Source organism: Ochotona princeps, chromosome 23 (assembly GCF_030435755.1).
Source record: "Ochotona princeps isolate mOchPri1 chromosome 23, mOchPri1.hap1, whole genome shotgun sequence".
In the NCBI taxonomy this organism is placed as follows: domain Eukaryota; kingdom Metazoa; phylum Chordata; class Mammalia; order Lagomorpha; family Ochotonidae; genus Ochotona; species Ochotona princeps.
In genome coordinates, this window is record NC_080854.1 from 28836688 (window position 1) to 28852901 (window position 16214).

Consider the following 16214-nt stretch of genomic DNA (forward strand, 5'->3'; position numbering starts at 1 on the left):
CCACAGCTGGTGGAGCTCAGTGGCTCTGAAGCCAGGAGCCAGCAGCTTTTTTTTTGTTTTTACATCTCCCAAGTGGGTGTGTGGTCCCAGGCCCTTGGACTATCCTCCACTGTTCACCCAGGCCACAAGCAGGGAGCTGGAAGGGAAATGGAGACAGCTGGAACACAAACCTGTGCCCCTATTGGATCCTGGAATGTGCAAGTAGAGGATTAACCACTGAGCCATCACAACATGCCCAACTGAGTTGTTTTTAGGTTAAAATCATCCAACAATCAAAGTGGAAAAGTAGATTATTTTTCCATTGCTCTAGGAACTTACTGAATGTTTATCTAGACTTGATCCTTGTAAAGGTTTAGCCGCTAAGGAAACTTTCCAAGAATAAAAAGGAACGGAATGGAGGTAACTGACAGTGTTTTTACATCTACTTATATTACATATAGAATATGTCATATATATGTACATACTCATATGCTTAAACCAGTAGCATTTAATTATCTCTTAAATAATGAGACAGAAGAATATGCTATGTATTTTGTTTTTATTTACAAAATATTTGGACTATTGCTTTAATAACTTGCACATGCTGCCCCGTCAGGCCTTTGCTATGCCCTCTTAAGTTGACATTTCCAGGCTTGACCTTCCCTGTCTCTACTATGATAAATGTTCTAGCATTAATAAAATGTGACTTGATTGACACTTTTGTAACTATTTTGAGTTTTTCTGAGTATCTCCCTTTGTATAACCCAGTGTGTTTGAATGGGTATACCCTTGATATTTCTGTCGTCCTTCCTGATAGTCTCATTTTATTATAGTCATTACTAGATTGCCTCAGTAATAATGGAAGTCTTTTTACAGCAGGGCCTCATTCATATTTGTATTCTCAACGTGCCAACACATTTTGCAATTATATTTATTCAGTTATCAAACTTTAACATTGGATGCAGCCCAAAGTGGATTCATCCTCATCTCTTTGAATGTTACTTTTCCATTTCTAAATTACAGTGTTAGTACTAAGTTCTGATTTCATTACTTTTACAGACAATAGAAGAACTCTGAGTAGTGGATTTTGAAATAGCAGATAGAAAGTCCAAACACTTCCTGGTGCAACCCTATATGGCCTAATGTCTGTTAAGTGATTGTTGGCACTTGGAAATTGTAGTAGGGGAAAGCCATGGATTTATGAGAAAAGCATTAACTGTATCAGATGCTGCAATTGTCTGTTTTTTTTGTTTGTTTTGTGTTGTTTTTATTTCATACCGATACCTTCTTCCCCACACTCACCTTAGTCTGTGCTGAAGAATTGTTTCTTTTGGAAAAGTTTCTTTGGTGTTTATAAGTTAGGAAAGAATACACAAATCTGATGATAGGTGACCAGAATGAAAACAAGAGTAATTAAAAATGCATGCACGGAAATTTCATCATCCAGATTCATCACTTATCCCGAACTGTGATGAATACGATAGTCTATATAAAAAGATTTCTACTGTGATATTGGACAATCTTTACACACAAAAATACTGAACAATTAATCAGGAGATGTGAATCCTGAATACAGAAGAAAATGGGGAAAAGATGCAGAGAGAGAGAGAGAACACTGAAATTAGTAAGTTGTCCTAAAAAACTAATTTTCACATTGAGAGAGGTGAAATAGTGATTGAAATAAAATAGAGATTGAAAGCAGAGAAAAAAAAAAAGACTTAGAGCCAAGTCTTTTTAATGATTTGTATCTTCTATTTTCATGAATTAAAAGTATTCCAAGTATAGTGATGTCGAAACTTTTGTGATGTTTCAATTAAAATGTTTGCAGCTCAAAGGAATAATCTTAGTTGACTAGAGTGATGCATTTGGATGTGTATGTACATCAAGTTTTCAAATATTCTGCAGGAGGAGAGTCACTAAGCATAGTTCTGTTCCAAATAAAATTCAATGAGCATGCACGAATAAAGATGACAATTTTCCCCAAGTGAAAGATAGAGTAGATTGCAGTTGTGATCAATGATTTTATTTTCTCCTATACCAAGATGGATTGCCTATTTTTTTTCATTCAGACAAATGTTGTTGCGATTTGTCTTCTTTATTATCGCAGAGAAAACAAAGGAAAAGCGGGCGACTGTATCATTTTCTCCTGCATCTCTTCTACAAAACCCTCTTGAATGTAATTTACATAAATATGCATGTATTTATTGTTTTGAAAGCCAGTTATCTAACGTAAGTTCTTCAAGAGAGGAAAGCAGTGTTTTTCAATGTTATAAGCATATTGATTTTGACAGAAAGTAGTGTATGAGATTTCTGTATTAATTACCCTGTTTACATAAAAATGAACTTTATGTCATTTGAACATTCGTACACACATTTTCAAAATGACAAAGCAATTACGTGAATTGCTAAAACAGAAGGATATGACTAATTTAGCACAATGCAGCTACATCATTATTCATACACTGTAAAGCAGATACATGAGGTTTAGAAAATTTAATAAACTTTACTTTAACAATACATGTGGTTAATATACATGATACCCTGAAACTAATTGCTAGGAAAACATGTAGTAGTTTATGCTCATTTTTCAATCTTACTATTATTACTTAAAATGATAAATATGAAATTCTGTGGCAATACTGTACTAATGCATTAGAAATAACATGCTAGAAATGCCATTTTTCCTGCATTATTTTCAAGTAGTTCTCAAAATTAAAATAAGAAACCTTTGAGAATAAATGATTTATAGTGAAAATGCATTTGGTCTTTTTGAAGCTTTTAGTTGAGCATAATATATACTTACATCTCAGTCTTTTAAAAATTTGGTAAAGTTGCTTTTGCAATTATTTTGTCACTTCCACTAAAATATCATTATTATCACTATTAGCATCTTTTGAATTCTTTCAGGTCTTTAGTCTGTTCTTCCCTTTTTTATACATGTTCTATGCCTTAGGATAAGAAAGAATTAAAGTAGGATTTCTGAAGTTTAAATGGAGCTTCCCAGTTTACCATCCTTGCCATGCACGTCTGCTTGTGGCCCATAATTATCTCTAGAAGGCCATTGGATTCCTGTTTAAGCAAATGAATCAGATTCAGAAGGTTTAAGGTTGCAGAATAGAAAGAATCTAAAACTGGATGCAGAAACCTGTCAAGATTAACTTGTGAATAGTTACTTGTGAATGTCACTTTCACAGGTTACTCATTTGTTTAATGTTTAATTCTTACTTGTTATATAATCTGCAGTCTGGACGTAATATGGAGTAATCTAGAGAAACTCAAAGAACTGTGAAACTGGAGCTGTTGGACATGTTCATTAATTTTCTTAGCCAATGTGCTAGCTGTTCTCTTATCATGTTCTCTTCATTTTATGCAATGCACACACTAGCTGAAAATTAGATTTTACCAAAAATAATCCATCCACAACCATGATCTCCTCCCTTTGTATTTCATCATGTGTGGAGGTATTTTTCTTTTAAACTCAAAAGGTAGTTTTGTTGTTTTGGGTATGTGTGACAAGGGAGGGTGTTACATTTTCTTAGTATTGCATTGAGCGCCTGACTGTAGTTATGTAACCCTCCAGGAACTGACTTATTAGATAATTGATTTTTTGCGCAATAAGTACTCAGGATTCATCTTATTTTATTTGAGTGGCTTTAAAAGTTTTGACAACTGAACATTACTTATTAAGGAATAAATGTGAGCATTTGGGTATCACTGTGTTTTATGATCAAAAAAAAAGAAAAACATCCCATTTCTAAAGACAATACTCTCAGCTTCATATAGTAATCCCATTAGGTAATTTTTAATTCTCCATGAGCAAAAGGCTCTTACCAAGGTGACATTGCTATTGATTTTATTCTTATGTTTAGCAAAGATTAATAGTTCTATAATGATACAGAGCTCTGAGCACTAAACAATAAAACAGATGTAAAAAAAACTGCTTGAAGACTAAACATACATAAAATAAACCCCTTTTGGTTTAAATGTTAAGTTAGCAGTCATTTTGAGTGCTTCATTTCCTCATTACTGGTTGTTTATGTCTATCTGAACCAAAAGTTTTCAATTCATCCAACACTTTGAATTGCATGAGTTTATATATCTAACAATTACTTTTCCTGTATGTATACTGCATTGAATTATAGCATGGCCTCCTAGGTTAATGGTAGCATTCTAAACCGTACCTCATTAACCAAGCCATAACTAACACATAGATATTTGCAATGAAATAACTCTTGGGGAGCATGTAGTAATATCTGTGATATGCTTTTATCAGAGAAAAACATGAATTTGAGAATGAGGGAAAAAATCCTTCAGCTTAGTCTCTTTCTTTTTTTTTTATTATTTATTATTTAACTTCATTAATTACATTGTATTATGTGACACAGTTACATAGATACTTGGGTTCTCCCACCCCTCCCCAAACCCTCCCACCACGGTGGATTCCTCCACCTTGTTGCATAAGCACAGCTCAAGTTCAGTTGAGATTTCCCCATTGCAAGCGTATACCAAACATAGAGTCCAGCATCTTATTGTCCAGTCAAGTTCAACGGCTTCTTAGGTATACCCTCTCTGGTCTGAAGACAGAGCCAGCAGAGTATCATCCCAGTCAATTGAAAGCTCCAACATACCATCAGCAAAAATTTACATCATTATGGAATTAATTGACATAGTAATGAGTAGCCAATATGTTAAAAGTAAATGCGAGTTCCCAGCCACCTTCTGTGACCACCTCACCTACACTTCAATTTTAGTTTATACACAACATATAACATTCAAAACATAACATGTTATACAAAACATCATATCATCTTAAATTAAGGCAAACATGTGGTATTTAACCTTTTGTGATTGGCTCATTTCCCTTAGCATTATGGTTTCCAGTTTGGCCCATTTGGCCACAAAGAACTGCATTTTGTTTTTTTTAATAGCTGAGTAGTATTCCATGGAGTAGATGAACCATAGCTTTCTTATCCAATCCTCTGTTGATGGGCATTTTGGTTGCTTCCATGTTTTTGCAATTACTGATTGTGCTGCTATGAGCATAGGAGTGCATGTTGGTTTCTCATAAAACAAGTGTTCTGGATATATTCCTAGGAGTGCTATTGCTGGATCATACGGTATGTTGAATTTGAGTTGTTTGAATATTCTCCATACTGATTTCCATAGAGGCTGTACCAGCCTGCAGCCCCACCAGCAGTGGAGTAGGGTTCCCTTCGGCAGCACATATACTAAAATTGGAACGATACAGAGAAGATTAGCATGGCCCCTGCGCAAGGATGACACGCAAATTCGTGAAGTCTCTTTCTTTTTGCTTCAGATTTTCGTAACTTATAGAACAGTAACCATACGTCTGTATACTGATCTATACATGTTACAGTGATCCCAATCTGGAACATTAAAGTATTAAAATGTAAAAGAAAATATGTTTTGGGAATGTAAGGAAATTAAAATGTAGAATTAAAGCATGGGTTTTCCGATAGGGTGAGTGAAATATGACTAACAGCCATGTACAGTTATCCTAATATTTACTAATCTTAAAATCACTTTCCTGCATTAGTAAACCAGAAAAAATAACCTTACAAATTAGCTCACAAAATACCCAATTTTAGGTTCCTGAGCTTTTTCTTAGAAATTTACTGGCAATTCAGCTCTCCATTTATGTAACCTATAGATGTGACACATATGCTGATTGTCAAATGGGAAATGAAATATATCCTTCTTAAATATTATTGAAAACTGAAGGCACTCAGTTGGAAGCTTGGGTATAGACAGTGAGGTGTTGTTGATAGGAACACACTGTGCTTCTATCAAGACATACAGGAGTGATTTTGTCATTTTTTTTTTGGAAAAACTGTTCATCCAACGAGTTTCATACCATTAAAGCTCACAGTAACAGGTTTATGGAGGTCTCCTCCCTGTCTCAGGCAGGATGCAGGTGAGGAAGTGCTTGTATGTGACTGTGCTGGAAACCCACCTGTTCCAACAGGAAAGCTCATTTTGCACTACCTCTGGTACAGTTCCTGTCTCCTTCCAGAGAAGCCCTGTCACTGGTGACCTTGTAGGATGCTGAGTGTATGCAAAAGTTATCAACTCTGTGCCTGTCATTGTTCATCGACTCTCTTGCACCAGCGCACATACCATTTAACATGGAAGCTTTCACACATCAGGGAAGCCAGTCTAACATATCTAAAGCTGTGTACAAAGAATTGCAGGACTGAAAGTATTTGAAATTCTGCTCTTAAAACACATTGTTTCATGATTCATGGAAACCCACATACTCACTGTGGGAGTACACTGTGTTCTAACTGCCAACATGGGGATATGGGACCCACTAAGAAAAAATATAGTGGATGTCTTTTAACATATCTGTGTTGCATTTAGTAAAGTCCTATAAAATGCTGATGGTAGATATAAGTGAATATGTTCTCTTTAATTATTCATCCAAAGAAAGCGAATTGTTTTTGACCTGCAGTCAAAAACTTAAAACACAGTCACACACACATTTGTTTGCATACCAACTATCTTAACCTAAGCCAGCATCTAGTTCTAAACTGATGCCATACTTCAATTCAAAGAATGCATCTAAACTCTGTAATAGGAATACCAAGTACCACTGTGTTTTGCTCAAAAGTATCTAAAGAATAATGGTGAAAAATCTATGTATAAGGACTCCTACAGTGTTCCATAGTAAACTATTTCCTAACTCGATCTTGGGAAACTATGTTCTTTGGTTTTCTGTGCTCTAGTAAAAGCGTTCCCCTTTTCAGTTCCTTGAGGATACCTGATTCTTCTTGAGATAGGTGGCTGATAGATATTTAATATTCTATATCCTGGGCTCATCACAGTGGCCAAGTGTCTAAAGTCCTCAATGTTAATGATCCGAGATCTCCTATGGGCGCCAGTTCTAATCCCTGTGGCCCTGCTTTCCATCCAGCTCCCTGCTTGTGGCCTGGGAAAGCAGTTGAGTACAGCCCAAAGAAGTGGGACCCTGTACCCGCATGGGAGGACTGGAAGAGCTCCTGACTCCTGGCTTTGGATAAGCACAGATCCGGCCATTGAGGTCACTTGGAAAGTGAATCAACAAATGGGAAATCTTCCTCTCTGTCTCTCTTCCTCTCTGTATATCTGACTTTGCAATAAAATAAACAAATAAATAAATAAATAAATAATCTTTGTAAAATAGATATTATATATCTAATATAATTTAGAAAGTCAATGAATTCATTTATTGAATAGAACACAGAAATGCTCATTTTAAATAAGATGAATGTTCACATCAATTGTCTTATTGATTAATTAGCTCTATTCAGGGGCTTAGTCAAGTTAACTCTATTTAAAACTAGTTAGTTAAAAACGAAATGAGATGGGCAAGTGTGGAGGATCAGAGCAAACTCAGTTTCGTTTCCTCAGGCTGTTACTCTCCTGGGAAAGAAGCAAGCTACTCAGATTTTACAATCTCAACACTGAATTATCTGTATTTTCCACAAATCAGTTAAAGATTGTTATATAGTTTAGAGAAAGTGTTAAAAACCAGTGTGATCCTTTGCTTTAACTGAAAGTTAAAGCGTATTTACTCATAAAGTACATAAATTGTGTGTTTACATTTGAGACTTTTGACTTAAGGTCAATATTCTCTACCTGGCATATTTAATGGTTCAACAACATATTTCAGTTATTCCCTTAAAATGCTACCTTGAAAAAGTTACACTTATTAGATAGTCTAGTAATTCAAATAAAGTTTTAGAGAATTTCAGTCTACAAAGAAGTTTTTTTTTTTTTATTTCTTGTACTCTTACATGCTGTCACATTTTACCTAAACTTGCGTGCTAATTTGTTTGATATCTCCCGTGGTATTTCTGTTTTTCTCCTCTGTTATTTCTCTGATATCTCCCCAACAGGAACTGATGTAGCAGCGAGTCTCGGCTCCTCCTCTTCTCCACCTGGGGCATCTCTTAATCTCTCCAGAGGAAGTTTGATAATGATTGGGTTTGCTACAAGATATTTTCCAGTTTTCTTATATGTCACTTTTTTTTTGGTGTGTTTGAGGCCAGAACATGTTAGGTTATCCAGATAGAAATAAAATTAGTCCTGCCTAACTACTCTGGCAACTGATTTTTTTTAAATTGTTTCCCTAAGTGTGGAAAATTTTTCAACTTGTTAGCCCTAGTACATCTATTTATCCTTTGATTTATTTGTTTCTCATGAAATTTTGGCTTACCCATGTCTAGACACATACTAGGTGGAATGATTCTGTTGTTGTTGTTGTTGTTTTGTAACTATGAAGGGGTATTTTTTATTTTAACAGGAAAATATTCATAGATATTTCCGAAAGACCCCCAAAGAAAATAATTGAGATTCCAAGAGTACTTCAGTTATAAAATATTGATTTTTTCTGTTGCAAATGCTATTCATAGCTATGTAAATGGTTTGAAATTTTACTTTCAGAAAAAATATTGATTTGTTTCCATGAGCAGGTTCATTCATGGTCTAGTCCGTATACAGCTCCAGGTCTCGTCTTTCCTCACAAGTGCTAGGGAATGCATGTACACCTCCAAGGGATGTAAGCTAAGGGAATGGTGCTGGGCTACTTCCTCCAGAGATCAACTGAAGAACAGGAATCTGCCACAGAGAAACATGTGTATAAAATCTTCTGAACTAAAGGGATATTTAAAAATAACTTATTTCTTGTGGCAATGGATTCTGCAATTAACAACCATCCAGGAATATGTAATGCATAAAAACCAAAATGTTTAGGACCTGTTTTGTGGCAAGCAGGTAGGAAGCTGGCATCCCATATGGAGTATGGTTTGGGATTCTGGATGCTCCATTTACAGAGTTCCTTGCTAGTGCATCTGAGAAAGCAAGATATGACAGCCACTATCCTTATGCACCCACATCCATGTGCAAGATGCGGCTAGAGCTCCACCTTCCTTGCTGCAAACCTGGCCAAGTCACTTCACACAGTGAATCGGCAAATCAGAGTTTCATTCTGTGTCTCTCCCTCCATCATTCTGCCTTCAAACAAATAAAAATATTTTTTTTAAAAGAAATTCTCCATACAATATTTTTTCTGCTAATCAATACCACAAAGAAGCATTTGTCTCTTTGTTTTCATTTTAGCTCCAAATGATGTGTTGAATCATTTTCCTTAGTGAGCGAAGTGGTGAAATATAATAGCTACAAGGGAGTTGTGTTTTATGGAATAATTAATTTCAAAATTAAAGCTATGATTCACTTCTTTAAGAAGAAAACTTTTCTCCATGGAGATTTAATTAAACTGCTGGCTAACTTCTCGTACTTTCTCCTTCCACGGAGTGTTGCTCCATTTTGCTCATATTGTGACATTTATTAGTATCTGCTTATCATGTGTTTATTTATGCATATAATTTATCTCCTTTAGGACTGTGTACTCTTTGAAAATGACATAGATAACTGATTTATCTTGTGTAAGCTATGAGCTGGGCATCTACAAGCTATTTAATAATACTGTGAAATGATGATTTTTCACTGTCAAACTATTTTTAAATATCAGAAACTAATATATCACTGAAAAGCTAGAAATGAGATGATTTTACTACGGTGGTAGTATTTATAGGCTATGTGCAACTTCTTTGGATATTGCAGTGCATTGAATCCTGAACTTTAATATTGTTTCAGGTACTCAGTTACTAATAAGGAAAAGCAAAATTCACAGTCTCAATATTGTGTATCTATGCTTTTAGAAAAGTAATCACTACATGAATGTGTTACTACAGGTAGCAATGAATCAAATCTAGGTATGTAGTAAAACTATCACTTCAATATAAATAAGGATATTTTCTCTTGAAGTTAAATGATTTATGTCTGTCATTAGTTGGAATGCTTTTTTAATTACTATATTATACTGAACTATCATCCATTTTTTTCTATTGCCATTTTCCTTTGATGAATTTTTATATTGATACCAGTCTAATAAATTTGAAGAGCCTATACTTAGCTGTCTGCTTGTTTCCTGTACATTCATCAACTTTTTGTTCAGTATAGACCATTATGGGCTAGTTCCCAGGAGATACCCAAAATTAGATGCAATACTTTATAGGTAGTTCACTTAAAAACTGAAAATACTAATGAAGACATTACTCTTTCCATTACTCCTACAAAGGGCCCATGGCATATTTTCCCCTTGTCTTCTCTCTTCTCTCTATGTGAGAGATCGCCCCTGGATCTCTGCCTGCCTAGCGCATGTGCGAGTCTGTAGGCACATGGTCCACTGTTCCCTGAGACCCCCAACATGGCCCGTTCACTGGACATGCAGCCAGAGCGAGGCACTGCACCCCAGTCTCTCTTCTCTGTCTCTTTAATGAACTGTGCTAGGACTTTCTTTGTAAACAACTGTAGGAAGCCAAATGAAAATACAGTTATGAAAAATATATTTCTGTCATTCAGTAGTTCCTTTGTAAGTTTTCAGTTCGGCAGACTGTAATTTATAATGAAATTTAATGGATCAACTTATATGGTCAAACATTAATTTATTGATTATTTTTAGGAAAACAGCACACAAGAACCTTTCTCAGCCACTCTTTATTGGGTTTCACCCATTTAGTTAGATTTTGTTAGGATATAAATGAGCTTTCACTGTAAGATGTACTTGTTTTTTAAAAAATAATTTCTGATAAATTCAGTATCTGTATTAAAAAGACCTGGACCACATAATAGTGCATTTTAGGAAGAACATACAAGAGATTGTTTAAATTAATTTTTAAAAGATTTTTATATTTTATTTAATTAGAAAGTTTGAGTTACAGAGAGAGTGTGAGAGATGGAGAGAGTTATCTTACATCCGCTGGTTCATTCTCCATATGGCTGCAAAACACATTGCTGGACCATTCACAAGTTGAAAGCCCAGAGTTTCTTATAGATTTCCCACCTGGATAGATGGAACCAAGGACTCAGCTGTCTTTAGCTGCTTTCCCAGTCCATAAGCAGGGAGTTGAATTGGGAAATGGATCAACCAAGGAAACAAACTGGGGCACACACAGGATGCCAGCGCTTGAGGTGGAGGCCCATTTTCCACCATTGTGCCAGTCTCATATAATACAATTTTTTTATCTTCACTTGTTTAATATAACGTGTTGCTTAGTTATTCAGGTTGATTACACAATTGTCAATAACATCTGAAGGTTAGAAAATATCTGAAAACTATATCCTATGTCAAATTCATTCAAAATGTGACTATTCTTACATTTTGTATTTTTTTCTTTTATTATTTCTTTAATTTTTATTTTTCATGATAGTTACACAGGTTCAGGGATTTCCCCTTATATATCCTCACCACACCACTATACTGTTTTGCTCTGTAGTTTTTAGAATAGTATAGTCTTCAGCAACAGTAACCAAGTCTATCAGTCTGCTGTTTAAGTTATTATGACATTGTAGGCATACAAAAATGGTACAAAGTCCAGAATCCTATCGTTAGGATATATTTAATAGTTTCTTTGGGAGTCCGTCTTCGATTTGGGAGTAAAGACGAATATCGCAGCTCATTTTCACATCTCAGTATACTGGTCTCCATTATATAGCTCCTATAGAACTATAGAGCTGTTTATCTGGATTTTGCCTGAAGGTTGCATTTCCTAATTGATTGATAGAAAATTGCTGAAGAAAACCTTTGCTATACTAGTACAGCTTAGTAATGATACTTAAATTTTCACTAGTTTTCTGTAGACCAAGATGAGCTATGCTTAATATTGATCATTTACTAAAAGCTTGTATTTAGTAAAATACCTCTTAAAAGCCCTAATGGATGTGTTCCTGAACACATAAAATTAGAACTGTTATTTAGAAACTTATGTGAGTGCTGACTGCTTTTGTAACTCCAATTTGATTTATATCTATTTCAATTTTTTTTTATTCTCATCTTGAGATGTAACTAATTCGAGCCTTTATGCTAGTTTGGCAGCTGAGGTAAAAACTTCAGGAATTCTTATCTGTTGGTAATAAACATTAATTTGTTAGTTATTTATATCTGTATGAGGCACTGAGAAGCTACTTCACCCAAAAATGTATATTTGAATAAACAGGACAATAGTATCACATTTTAGTTTAAAATACAATAATAATACAGTTGTGTACTTGTAATCTTCCCCCTTGTCACACATGAAGTCATGGAAGTACTTTAATTACTTTTTTGTTTTCAAGCATGATGTTAATCACTGTTTTGACATTCGCCACTTTGTAGTTGAAATATTTCTGTGATATTTTTAAGGTTTTTTTTATGAGAAGATAATACTTATGCGATCTTTTTCCATATGCCAGTTGTAAAATAGTTGTCAGCTGCTCACCTAGATAGAAACACAAGTATAAAATATATGCCAGAAAGCAGAAATAATTGACAGCACTGTGAGAATAAATAATGTTCTCATCTTTCACGGGAGCACCCAACATCGACAGTTTTGTTCTTCTGCTAAATTTTTCTGTTTCTACTGTGCTTACTTTGGCTTAGTAGAAATAGCTATTTATATTATCAAACTGCCCTTTTCAATGGCAGAAAAATCTATATAACTGTATCTGTCAGTCTGTCTCTGTATTTACACAGGTATCTGAAAAACATTCACGCTGTCTTCCAAATGTTTTCAAATTGATTATAAGGTAAACCCAGCAAAATCATTTTTTCTCAATTATTTCATTTTCGGCCTCCAGAGAAGCAACTTGGGGCCAGAGACTACAACGTCACGATTAAAATGATTTTAACATTCTTAAGAGGATTGTGTGTGTAAGAAGGTACATGTGATCTTTAAAACTTCATTGCAAATGCATGTTACAAATTACGACTGTCAAAAGCATTTGCAACAAAGTGAGCTGATATTTTAAATTCCTTTAAATTTTTCTTTTTTGAAGTTGTGTATATTTGGGAATGTGTGTGTACCTACTCAGAACGTAGAGTGATCATTTAGGTGATCATTCTTAGTAAGCAAGTGTTTTGGCATACTTGTGCTACTCTAGAATAAGTGATAGAAGGGTTGAGAAAATTCTATCTTAATACCAATGGTACTGTGATCTTAATTTTTATTGAAGTTTTTTAAAATGACGAAGTGATTGGCTTTGAACTCATATGATTATAATGAGCCTCTTAAGTTTTATTTATTTATTTATTTATTTATTTATTTATTTATTTATTTTTATTGGAAAGTCAGATATACAGAGAGGAGGAGAGAGAGAGAGGCAGAGATTTGTTGATTCACTCTTCAAGCGGCTGCAATGACTGGAACTGAGCCAGTCCAAAGCGGAAGCCAGGAACCTCTTCCAGGTTTCCCATGTGAGTGCAGGGTCCCAAGACGTTGGGCCATCCTCCACTGCTTAGAGAACATGTCCACTATTAAGCACACAGTAGTGGTTTCTTTGAAGTTGTCTTTGCTCATGCTATGGAATGTGGAACAGCACCATTGGGCTCACACTCTCCCAGCTCTCTGGCCAATCCTCTGTTATGTCCCAGGTTCCTTCAGCAGCTTAGCTCGGTACCTGTACCTTTGCTCTACTTCTTGCCAATAGCAGATAATCTGCCCTGCTAATAGGAATTCTTTCCTAATTTATGCAACAATAACTGACTCTGGTCTTGGTGGTCACACATGCTGATAGAATGAATGATTGGCAATTTTCCCCATGTGGATTCTGATCACCAGAGAGCACTGCTCTCTGCTGCTGCACTCCTCAGTTACCCTGACTCAACAGGCCACCCTGACGCAGCTGAAGCCTGGGGACAGGGAGTCTTCTCTTGTAGCCTTCCTAGGTGCATTTGCAGGAAGCTGAATCAGAAACCAATCAGCGAGGGTTGAAGCCAGCTTTGCATCAAAGGTGGCTTGTGTCACAAGAACAGCCCATGTTAGGAGTTTGCTTTTGTTTTCTAAATTATGTCATGGTACTAAACGTTATCTCATAACTGTTCCTCTATCTCCTTTAGTTGCTACACTTTGGCAATTTACTCTGCATAATGAAGTTTTCATGATTTATGCTAGAACTGATTTTGAACTTTGACTGTGTGGAGTCATTATAATCGCTGTTGGCCTAGATCAGTTTTTTTTTTTTTTTTTTTTTTTTTTTTTTTTTTTTTTTTTGTCTCTGACCTTCAGGAGATTCTTTTACTGGTTCTCACACTGGGTGGACTAAAGCAGCAGTTTTCAAATACACATCTCCACTGTTCTGGTTTCACTTTCTACAATGTCCAACACCTAGCAATCAGGGAGTTTCATATTTTTGTAACTTAGTAACATAACGTGTCACCCTGCAAGCCCCACCTCCAGTATTTCTGTTCATCTTGAGAGCTGGAAAATAAAGTCCCAGATACCATTCATGGTTAGTATGCCTTTCATTCCTTTACCTCTTAACTGCTTCTCAGTTTTCCTAACTGCACAGCTAGGGCCATGCCCACAATTTTCAAGTATGGAAAGCCGACTATGAATAACTAGAATCTCTTCCAGGTAGTTGAATTCTTATTCTGTTCCAGGTGACCCTGCAGTGATGCTCACAAGCTTTTATGTTTTAATTTTTGTGCGGTTGATAATAAGAGCACTATGCTTACACAACTGGTAATGCTAATTGAAATACTAGTGATCCTGTAACTAAGACAACAAGGATTACCTGCACATGCCCAATTTTGGAATAAAGATTCATACATATCATTATACTCTTCAATAACATGACTTTTATGGTCGCAATCTTTGTTATTCTTTACCAATGTATCTAAGTTACATTTTTTAAGATTTTATTTACTTATTTATTTATTTATTCTTGGAAAGTTAAATATAGAGAGAGGAGGAGAGACAGAGAGAAAGGTCTCCCATTAGTTGATTCACTCCCCAAGCTGCTGCAATTATCAGAGCTTAGCCAACATGAAACCAGGAGCCAGGAACCTATTCTGGGTCTCCCACGCGGGTGCAGGGTCCCCAGGCTTTTGGCTGTCCCTGACTGCCTTCCCAGGCCACAAGCAGGGAGCTGGATGTGAAGCAGGGTCTGCTGGGATTTGAACCAGCACGCATATGGGATCCCGGTACATGCAAGGCGAGGACTTTAGCCACTAGGCTACCACACCGAACCCCTAAATTAGATTTTAAAACCATTTTGTATATAAGAAATTCCACTTTAAACTGATTTTCAGATTCATCTATGTGAGATAGCTAGCAGATGGTAATGGGGAACTTAAACCTGCCTATGCTCAGTTCCGTATTTTAATAATAACTTTGGCTTCCTTAGAATTACCTTTAGGTGTTCTGAAGCATACACACTGTATTTTGTACTGAGTAACATTTCAAAGAACCGTGAAGATATAAAACTCCCCAGCTTTAAAGGTTTTGACTTTTCCAGTGGCCTTTTCCTGCAGGTCATAGTGTACATGAAAAGATTCCTTGAAAAAGAGCTCATAGTGGGCAATCAACCTCTGAACAACTTTCAGCTGCTAAGGGCCTCCGCAGCGAGTCTGCTTCAAGTTTAACTTGCCTGTGATGCACCAGTGATCCAGCTGGATTCTTGCACTAGATAATTAAATAACATATTTAAAATACTACTTCTATTACTAAAAGCCTAGAATGTATGATGCAGTATTATGAATGGTTGTTACATGCTTCTGTTTGTACGTATGCAGTATTACATATTTGTGACATTTTAAGTCATTTGAGTGATATTTTCTCTAACAGTTTGTGAAGCTAGCGATAGAATTTGCTTGTAGTAAATTGGGGTAACTGTGAACAAATTAGGGCAATGCAGCTGACAGTAGTTTGCTGGGGAAGCAATCCTAAAATTCATATGAAGGATTATTTATTAATAATTCTAAAAATGTGAATGATAGCTTTTGCACAAATTCAGCAAAAGAGATTATTTGAACTAAGGATAGTTAATGATAATTAGGAGTAAATTTCTACAATAGCAGGTTTCCTCCAAATATGTTTAAGACTTAAGTAAATGCAGAAATCACTATAGTCAAACTTTTTAGAGGAGAACATAACTAAATCCATCCTTTTTCTTTTTTTAGTGGGATTAGTAGCACAGACAATATTGAGATTGATCATTTGTAGTGCATGTTTATTTGAGAAAAACTTTGACAACCTGTCTTTACATATCCACTTCGAGAAAACAGAAATGTGGACTTCTGATGATATAATTAGGCATTTTAAATGATTGACAAAGTATAGCCAAGTAATACTTGCTATTGAAATGTCAGGCATAAATTTAAGATGAACAGTGTTTTTGACGTATTCCCATTGATT

At 35.5% G+C, this 16214-nt stretch overlaps 1 protein-coding gene and 1 non-coding gene across 2 annotated transcripts in view; both read left to right on the top strand.

Annotated features, from left to right (window-relative positions):
• The window catches only part of CDH12 (cadherin 12), a 413488-nt gene that overhangs the window by 52272 nt on the left and 345002 nt on the right, over positions 1–16214 (top strand). The gene's annotated exons all lie outside the window — the stretch shown is intronic.
• Positions 5186–5290, top strand: LOC118758233 (U6 spliceosomal RNA). Its single transcript, XR_004995605.1, has one exon. It is a non-coding gene; the product is annotated as a U6 spliceosomal RNA (small nuclear RNA).